The following is a 9,570-nucleotide window of genomic DNA, read 5'->3' on the forward strand; positions in this document are numbered from 1 at the left end:
TCTTTCGGCCCCAATTTCAGGCTCTTTCGGCCCAGGTACCAGGCTTTTTCGGCCCCATTTTTTATTTGAATTAATCGTTGCAAATATGTTGGTCGAAACTCTTTAAAACTATGGAATATTGTTTATTACAGTAATATATTATCTTTATTGAGGATTAATGCATTGGAAAAAAGATTCTCTTTGTCTTTTGCTTCAGGTATATCGTCGTCGAAATGAAAAGAATAGATACAAGAATATGAGACGGCTTTGAAAATAAAACAAACTATAAAATAATTAATATTACATTTATTTGGATAATTTTAAAGGGATCTTTTCACGCTTTGGTAAATTGACAAAATTGAAAAAAGTTGTTTCAGATTCGCAAATTTTCGTTTTAGTTATGATATTTGTGAGGAAACAGTAATACTGAACATTTACCATGGTCTAATATAGCCATTATATGCATCTTTTGACGATTTTAAAACCTAAAAATTATAAAGCGTTGCAACGCGAAACGATTGAATAATTTGGAGAGTTCTGTTTTTGTCGTTAAATTTTGTGAAACTACGAAGATTGCTTATATAAGGTATAAAATACGTCAAGTATGTGTACTTGGCGGAATAGCTCAGTAGGCTAAAGCGTTTTTACTTCAGGACTCTGGCAGGACTCCAGGGGTAACTGGTTCGAAACCTGATCCGGGCAATGTTCTTTTCCTTTTTTTAATTTTATTCTTGATTTTTTACTGGAGCTTTTACGATCCAATCAGGCTGTCAAGTGACCTTTTTTCAAAAAGTAGGAAAAAATAGGAACTACTTTTGCAAGAAAAGTAGGAAAAAAGTAGGAAAAAGTAGGAACTTTTCCCTCAAAAGTAGGAATACATAATACTTATTTTTTAGACACAGGTCCAGGAAACATAGCTTGAAACAGAGCAGGAGTGCAATCACATGTTCTGTATGGATACCCACTTGAAGCTACCTTAAGGGCCCAGAAGATTTCAGCCTTTTGTACCTGTTCCTTGTGTGATGGATGTACTTGCATACAGATAGATTTATCCCCACAACCCTGAGAGCTGCTTGGCTTTTGGGCACTTCCAAACAAACGCTTTTGTGAATTATCATGCATGTATTTCATGTTTTCCTTGTGTTTTTATCCATCTGCATGACTTATAAGTTGATTAGCACCAGAATTACTACAAGATGGACTTCATTCAGACAATACAATATCTTGCAAACTCATTGCCGGTATCTCTCTTGCACCATGATCCCAATGTTTTTCCACTGTTGTCCAACTTCTCCATCCATGAAGGGTTAAACTTTGTTTTCCCACTTGGAATTTTAGCACTTATAGTGTATCTATGATAATTAAGTTTCAAGCAAAGCTACCCTGATAAAGAAGTATACATGTAATTAGATGCTGTTCATTTTGGTGTATCATCAAATAAGTGGTTAGAGGTCTTCTGTGTATCGATATAAAAATGGTAATTATATTGTGCATGTTATATCCTTAAGCAGAAGACCAAATTTATTTAGTGATACACCAACTTGTTGTACAAGATTAATACTAGTATATAAAGCAGTGTAAATGCTCTGCTACAGCTACATTGTGAAACCTTTAAATTGACAATAGGGTGCAGTTATAATGACTTAAGTTACATTCAAAATGACTGGTCATTGCAGAGCAGATTATGCAACTGGAGATAGGACCTTATCACCTGACATCTTTTATGACAGCATTGATTGGGCAATGAAACAGTTGCACTACATTGTTTATTCCAGTTTCAAATAATGGCTTTTACATTATTGATGACTTTGCGGGAGTGTAATAATGCCGTTTAATAATTTTAATACTTCGCTTTAACACCTTGAAGTTACCTCACTAGCAATGGCATCATTAGACAAGAATTGTGTTTGTCAGAAACACAATGCCCACTATTGCGCAGCTTTGAAATAAAATTTCAATATATCATTTGGCAGGTTTAGAAATTATCTCCCTTTTAAAGCTTATTACTTCCCTTGGATTGTATTTTTTAACTTTTGACCTTGAAGGATGACCTTCACCTTTCACCACTAAAAATGTGCAGCTTCATGAGATACACATGCATGCCAAATATCAAGTTGCTATCTTCAATATTGCAAAAGTTATGGCCCATATTAAAGTTTTCGGACGGACACACACACACAGACAGACAGACAAACGGACTGACAGTACAACTGCAATATGCCACCCTACCGGGAGCATAAAAATGTATCAGGGCATTTAGGCTCTGTGCATTTATCTTTAATAACTAAACATGATGTACCTATGATATCAATAGAACATCATATCCGTTGTCATGTAATACAGAATTTATTACATTATATTTGTAAATGATGAAAACTCGGCAAAGCATCAGTTTTATCTTTTTTCCAATAACTTGTGTAATAAATTCCATATTACATAACCACTCATACAATACATGTATCTCTATATCTCTACATTCCAAACAGCAATATCATGTAAACATGCATAAGGTTTGGTCAAATAGTTGTCAATGGAAACAAAATAAAACTGGAATAAACAATGGGTTCCCTCAGCTCTTGCATCACTGGGAACTGTGTAAGGTAGTGAAGTCTGCAGTGTACAAATGCTAAGGAAGTAAACAAGGCACTATTGTTACTTCAAAAAAAAACTTCAATCAATAATTTTAAAAGTTACATAAAAAATAAATATTTATGCTCCTGAAGAGGTGCTAGCAGACAGTCAGCATGGGTTGTCAGGTCTCATCTAGATGAATGCACATTAACAGGGATACAGTCATGCCATAGATTCATTCATCCTGCAAGTTTACTAAATTAACTCTTTAAAAAAAAATAATTCTCCATTGAAAATGAAAAAGTAGGAATAGTAGGAAGATTTGGTAAAAAAATAGGAAAAAGTAGGATCCTGATGAAAAAGTAGGAAATAGTAGGAAAAAGTAGGAAAAAGTATGACCGCTTGACAGCCTGTCCAATGTTTACATTTATCGATATAAAGCATTTAATGAATAAGTTAAAAAAATGCCAAAATCTGTGAAAAGGCCCCTTTAAAGTTATAACAATAAGGAAAACATACGTCTAAACAACACAATACATTAATTTAACCTAATTACTCGGACGTTCGGGTGAGCGCTATGTCTTCTGACGCTGACACGTCGGACAATCCGAAATCGTGCGAAATATCGAACCGTGAAAGCACAGCAGGATCCTCGGATGCCTGAGCATACAACGAATAAACAACTTAAATGTATTAATGTCAAAAATAATGCCAATGTTTTATATTACTTTACTTACGATTTACGATTAACACAAAGAAAAATCATTAAGCACAGCATGATAAAGAGCTAGTCCGTTTAATAGATGATATCAAAATGATTAATAATACCAATGAAAACTATCTTTGAACTGGTTTATGCTTGTGAAACTGTAAAAACCTGAATATACTTCATATTTATAACAATAATATCGGAGAAGCAACTAGTACCTCAAGCATAGTCGACTGCGCGACATTTTCTAAGTTTAATCTGATGTTTAGGCTGATGTCAGGCGTTGTAGGGCGGTTGCGGCAGTCATTGCAGATGAATGTAAGAACAATACCCCCCTCTTTGCACTAAAATATTCTGTCGCGGATATGCCTACAAAGTGTTTGCAAAATTCGTCATAAATTTACAACATAACCTAATTGATTAATAACTAACTTGACGATGTTCACACATCGTTAATGCATTAAACAGACGTTGTTTTCTTTAATTACTCCTACCCCGTCAATCATTATCGAATGAAGCCATTGTCTAGCACACTCGCACCTATGCCCGGTTTTATGATCTTTATCAGGTTGTTTAATACATGTGTGGTGTGTATTCGAGTTAACAGGTAACAAAAAATGTAGATTTAAGTTGATAAATCAGTAAACTTTGAACTGACAATGAACTGACAATAAAATAAATTAAAAAAATTGCAAATTATAGCCATGACAATAAAATAAATTTAACATTTTGCAAATTAGACCCATGTTCAGCCTTACTTAGGAAAATAATTTATTTGTCGATAATCTTAGCTAGTCAGTTGGCGTTGACACTTACCTGTATTGCATCATTATCTTAATGTTTTATATAATCAAAATTATGAAAAATATAAATATGGATGAGACTATAATAATAAAATCAATATCATAATTCATTAATTAATGCGACACCGTCTTTCATTATCGAGTGAAGCCATTGAATAGCACCCGCACCTATGCCAGGTTTTATGACCTTTATCAGGTTGTAAAATACATGTGTCTAACCAGATTAACAAATTGTAATAAGGCAATTAGATTAATTCACGTTTGCATTAAATGTATCAGTTCTCATTTGAAAGCATTTTTACAATGTTTCGCGAGAGAATTATAACTTTTATTGTTAGTATTTGAATAAACACTTACCTGTATTGCAGGTGCGATGCTGCCATTTGTCGCAAACGTCACATGTGATGCCATGCTGCAGCGAGCGAACGGCATTCTTACACACTAAACACTTGTCCTCCTCCATCACAAATTCACAATCACAAACACTAACACTTACAAATTTATTTACGATTAACACAAGTAACATCCAATATCATACCAAATTTCAATTACAATTATAGAACTAGTTACCAAAGTATAACATAGACAGCAAAATGACTTATGATACCAATTAACACAATAATAGCACTTTTATACGTTTTTGCAATAATTTCGTTAAGAATTGCTAAATAATCGACAAAAAAACAACAATGGAACATACCAAACAAATACTCATCATTTACACCTTTAATCAAACGCAATATTTTACAAACAAACCGACAATCGATGCAATTAAAAGCCGGCACAATTTAACAATTAAAACAATTACATACATTGGTAACAGTTTGTAAAACAATAATGGTTTTCAATTAATTTCATTTTATCATCAATAATCAAAAGCAATACAAAGGAACAAACCGACAACACAATATATATCATTTTGAACACCTTCATTCAATCATACACCCTAGTTAATAGGTGTAATAAAATATGGGGCCGAATGAGCCTGGTCGATTTGGGGCCGAATAAGCTTGGGGCCGAAAAGCCTGAAATTTCGGACTGGGCCAAAGAGCTTGGGGCCGAAAGAGCCTGCTACCGTTTTTTGGGGGAGGGGGGTAGTAGCTAATGCCGGGTGCCTGTGGCCCCACCAAGGTGCCTGTACCACGTGACTTTTTCGGCTATATGTGGGACAATCGGATGTCAACAAACCATCGCTTAAGGTAACGTTTTTGATAATTTCTTCATTAATTCAAAACCATTTTCAAAAAAGACAAAGAAGAGTGCCCGGTCATTGTCAAAATACACAACTGTGTTAAGTTTGCGCAAAATTAATTAGGTTTTCAAAAAAAGTGCAACCGCGTGTTTAAAAACACACGCAGTGAAATGCTATGTGTGGTATATTTTTTATTCAATCAACAAAAATGTTCATTATAATATTGTCGAAGGTTTAAAAAATAGGGCGGTCATTGCAATTCTTCATAGAGAAGCTACATACATTGTATGTTTGCACAAATACATCTGATTCGGAGTGTGTGCTTACAAATGTAATAATGCTATGTGTGGGACACATTTTTTAAATGCTATGTGTGGTATACAAGCTAAACTAGAGAATCGAAAGATTGACATAAACATCAATAATATTTTAAGTCTGTCTAAATAACAAAAGTTGGTCAATAAAACAGTGTTGGTACTGTTTTGCGCGCTTAAAATATGATAATCACGACGTTCATGTTACTCAAAATTATCATGATTGTCGATAATTTATATTCATATTTTGTTTACGGGCAGAATGCCATTTGTTTGGGAACAGTGTGGTAGAGAGATCAAAACACAGTCGGGGATCTTCAAACACAAAGCAACCCACGCACGGGAAGGAAAATATTTCTGTTGCGGCAAACCTTTTATTGTGAGTTTCTATAAAATTGATTGTTACAAAATGTTGAATTTTCAGTGAATTGTTACTGCCAACTAATCATAATGCACTTGTTTAATACACAAAATCGTAAGGATTGTTTGTGCAGGGTGTCATGTGAATATAATTGTAACAAAATTACAAAAAGTGTTATTGAACTTCTGGTTGTGTGATTTTTAGCAGGAATGTGTAAACATATTAGACCGTAACGATAGTTATTAAATAAGCATAAAGAGATAATACAGCATTATTTAAACAAGTATACAATAGGATCAATAACGTTTTTTTTTTGGAAAATCATGTATTCGTATCTAAATCCTATTGAGTTATCTTATATATCACGCATGACAATTACTTATTTATTTTTTAAGTTTTACAGTTTATTTGATCTGTATTTTGTTCTTTTCAGGGAGATTAAAGTATTTTTGGAAGCTTCTTCAAGAGACGAACTGATATCTTGATCAATGAAAACTTGTCATATTATTATTATTATACCGGATTTATATAGCGCCCTTTTCATGCAAGAGTGCACGTTCAAAGGCGCTTTACATAAGAACATTTGACGTATCGCAGATACGAATACATTTTGCAACACTGTTTCAAAAGAAATCGATCAAAACTACTCAATTATACTATAAAACTACTCTATTATACTATAAGTACAACGTAAAAACATGCACAGTAACCATAGATTAGAAAGATCAACAAGACACTATAAAACTACCCTATGTGTATAGCTATAAGACAATTAATGAAACAATAAAAGCTTAAACTTAAACAATAAGTGCTACGTAAAACAAAAAAACATGCACAGTAACCATAGATTTAAAAGATCGGCAAGACAAACCAAGGACAAAACAGAGACAGAGACAAGGGTAACGTCAGGATACCATTACCACGAGTCCACAAACCCTCAAAGGAATAATTATGCTTCCTTTAAAAGGGTAAATTCAAGTTCATGCTGATTGATTGAGACAAGGGTAACGTCAGGATACCATTACCACGAGTCCACAAACCCTCAAAGGAATAATTATGCTTCCTTTAAAAGGGTTAATTCAAGTTCATGATGATTGAGATTTTATATAATGAATTGAATAAACCACTGCTTATATTGTATAAGATTGGAGGAAGAGGTGAGTTTTCAGGGCCTTTTTGAATGAATTCAGTGTTAAAAAACCTCGAATGTTTGATGGAAGTGAGTTCCAGAGTTTGGGAGCAGCGTACATGAAACTTCGCTCCCCGTATGATACGGATTTAATCTTCGTTGGAATCACTAATAAAGTCGCTTCGTACTTTGATCTTAAATTTCGCCTTGGTTCGTAGACTTCAAGTAGGTTTTTCAGATATACAGGCGATTGCCCATTTAAGGCTTTGAACGCATTGGTAAGTATTTTGAAGTGGATTCTTTTTTCTACTGGGAGCCAGTGTAATTCTTTTAGGATCGGTGTTATGTGACTATAGCGGGATGTTCTTGTGATAACACGCGCCGCAGTGTTTTGAACATTTTGTAGTTTCTTGATAGCTGATGTTTGTGTTCCATACAGCAGTGCATTGCAATAGTCTAACCGAGACGTGACAAGTGAATTGACCAATGATTTTGTGGCATTTGGTGTAAGATATTGCCTGATGTGACCTATTTGCCTAATATGACCGAAAAATGATCTACCTATAGCATTAATATGGTGTTCCATGTTCATTCTTGAATCAAACCAAGCACCGAGATTTCGAACGTATTGCGATGGTTTAATTGTCGAGTCCCCTACTTTAATAGTTAACCCATCTACGTACTTGGCGTTGTTTTGACTTGAACATACTATGACCTCAGTTTTGTCGGTGTTAGGTTTGAGCATATTTGTATTTATCCACGAGATGAATCTCGGCACTGTTTTGAATTACACTGGTAGTTTCACTTTAAATCAAGAACATTTGGTTAGAAAAGCCCTTAAGGCTATGAATATTTTACTTTATAAATGTAAGCAGTTTGATCTTAAGCCGAAATAATTTTGTCAGTTGTTTGATTCTTTTGTTGGATCTATTTGTTGTCATGCCTCTGAACTATGGGGTTTTAATAAATCAAAAGAGATTGAACGCATTCACTTAAAATTTTGCAAGAGATTGTTAAACGTGAAAATAGACACATGTAACAATACTGTGTACTGTGAGCTAGGCAAATATCCATTATATGTAAATAGATATGTAAGAATTGATAAGTACTGGTTAAAAATTATTAACAGTAAAAATATTATTATACAAACTGTGTATATTCAAGCATTAAATGATTGTAATAAGGGATGTAACAATTGGGTTGCAAATGTTAAACAATTGTTAAACGATTACGGATTTTCCTCTGTTTTTGAAGCTGCAAATATAACAAATAGTCATGCTTTTGTAAGAGAATTTAAATGCAGAATTATTGACACCTTTAAGCATGAATGGTTTGGTGATATGAATAGAATTTCTATTCTAGATATGTATAGAGTGTTTAAAACTACTCTTGAATATGAAAACTACTTAGATTTATTACCCAAGAGTCTACGTTTATACTTTGTGAAATTAAGGGCTTCTGCCCATCCATTGAGAATTCAGACAGGAAGATACGCACGCAACAATATCCCCCGTGAAGAACGTTATTGCCTTTGTTGTAATCAACGGGACATAGAGGATGAATTCCATTTTATTTGTTTTTGTTCATGTTACCGTTTTCTACGGCAAAAATTCATTAAACGTTTTTATTTCATGAATCCATCGGTTGTTAAGTTCCATAGTTTATTAACATCAACTTGTAAATTTGAAATATTAAACGTATGCAAATATGTAAAGGAAGCATTAACTGTATTCATGAAATGCTATTTTAAATACCACTACTTGAATAAATAGGTTGACTTGCTTGTAAGAAGTGTTTGTATCACTTTGCAGTCACTGATATTTGTTGTAATAGTTTGTCCTTACTGCCTTTAAAACTATTACGTTTCTCCTTGTCAAATTATTGTTCTCTGTTCTTATTTTGGCTAGAAATGTCATTTCATTGAATTAAGTTCTGAAATGTCATTTAACTTACTAATATATATAAATAATTATATTGATTTGGTTACCTACTATAGTATGCTGATACGTGACATTACTTTATTTATAATTATATGCATTAAAGACGACGTTCTTATGTATAAGTCTTAATAAACTGTCTGTTTTGTTCATAAATTGTTTAAACATTACACAATTACGTCAGGATATATTTTCAGTACAGACTGAAGTATATGTTCTAGATTCGTACTAAACTGTGTTCAGATTAAATGCAGAACTGACGGGAAAATTCTTGCATACCACACATAGCATTTCAATAATGTGTCCCACACATAGCATTATTACATTTTATACACAGACATAGAATTAAATATATATGCGCAAACATACAGATATATGTAGCTTCTCTATAAAGAATTACAATGTCCGCCATATTTCTTAAACCTTCGACAATATTATAATGAACGTTTTTGTTGATTGAATAAAAAACATACCACACATAGCATTTCACTTCGTGTGTTTTCAAACACGCGGTTGCACTTTTTGAAACAAATACCTAATTAATTTTGCGCAAACTAAACAAAATTGTGTATTTT

This window comes from Dreissena polymorpha, chromosome 15 (genome assembly GCF_020536995.1).
Source record: "Dreissena polymorpha isolate Duluth1 chromosome 15, UMN_Dpol_1.0, whole genome shotgun sequence".
NCBI lineage: Eukaryota > Metazoa > Mollusca > Bivalvia > Myida > Dreissenidae > Dreissena > Dreissena polymorpha.